This window comes from Arachis hypogaea, chromosome 11, assembly GCF_003086295.3.
Source record: "Arachis hypogaea cultivar Tifrunner chromosome 11, arahy.Tifrunner.gnm2.J5K5, whole genome shotgun sequence".
NCBI classification, from domain to species: Eukaryota; Viridiplantae; Streptophyta; class Magnoliopsida; order Fabales; family Fabaceae; genus Arachis; species Arachis hypogaea.
In genome coordinates this window covers 66,310,019-66,311,083 of record NC_092046.1, presented here as the reverse complement: position 1 = coordinate 66,311,083, position 1,065 = coordinate 66,310,019, and the positions used below count along the sequence as shown (strand labels likewise).

At 40.9% G+C, this 1,065-nt stretch overlaps 1 non-coding gene across 1 annotated transcript; it reads right to left on the bottom strand.

Moving 5' to 3' along the window:
* Positions 1–386: 386 nt before the first annotated feature.
* Positions 387–490, bottom strand: LOC112725378 (small nucleolar RNA R71). Its single transcript, XR_003164489.1, has one exon. It is a non-coding gene; the product is annotated as a small nucleolar RNA R71 (small nucleolar RNA).
* Positions 491–1,065: the final 575 nt, after the last annotated feature.

The following is a 1,065-nucleotide window of genomic DNA, read 5'->3' as shown; positions in this document are numbered from 1 at the left end:
AACAATGCCAACAATGCAAGGAAGGTGCTTGGTGACTTTACTGCACCTACTCCTGACTTCTATGGGAGAAGCATCCCAATCCCTGCCATTGGAGCAAACAACTTTGAGCTTAAGCCTCAATTAGTTTCTCTAATGCAACAGAATTGCAAGTTTCATGGACTTCCATTAGAAGATCCTCATCAATTCTTAGCTGAATTCTTGCAAATCTGTGACACTGAAAGACTAATGGGGTTGATCCCGAGGTCTATAGACTTATACTTTTTCCCTTTGCTGTAAGAGACAGAGCTAGAACATGGTTGTATTCACAACCTAAAGAAAGCCTGAACTCTTGGGAAAAGCTAGTCAATGCCTGCTTGTCAAAATTCTTTCCACCTCAAAAATTGAGCAAGTTTAGAGTGGAAGTCCAAACCTTCAGACAGAAGGAAGGTGAATCCCTCTATGAAGCCTGGGAAAGATACAAGCAATTGATCAGAAGGTGTCCTTCTGACATGCTTTCAGAATGGAGCATCATAGGTATCTTCTATGATGGTCTGTCTGAACTGTCCAAGATGTCATTGGACAGCTCTGCTGGAGGATTTCTTCATCTGAAGAAGATGCCTGCAGAAGCTCAGGAACTCATTGAAATGGTTGCAAATAACCAATTCATGTACACTTCTGAAAGGAATCTTGTGAATAATGGGACAAATCAGAAGAAAGGAGTTTTTGAGATTGATACTCTGAATGCCATATTGGCTCAGAACAAAATATTGACTCAACAAGTCAATATGATTTCTCAAAGTCTGTCTGGAATGCAAGCAGCAACAGTCAGTACCAAAGAAGCTTCATCTGAAGAAGAAGCTTATGATCCTGAGAACCCAGCAATGGAATAGGTGAATTACATGGGAGAACCCTATGGAAACACCTATAATCCTTCATGGAGAAATCATCCAAACCTCTCATGGAAGGATCAACAGAGGCCTCAACAAGGCTTCAACAACAATAATGGTGGAAGAAATAGGTTTAGCAATAGCAAGCCCTTTCCATCATCTTTTCAGCAACAGACAGAGAATTCTATGTAGAGCCACT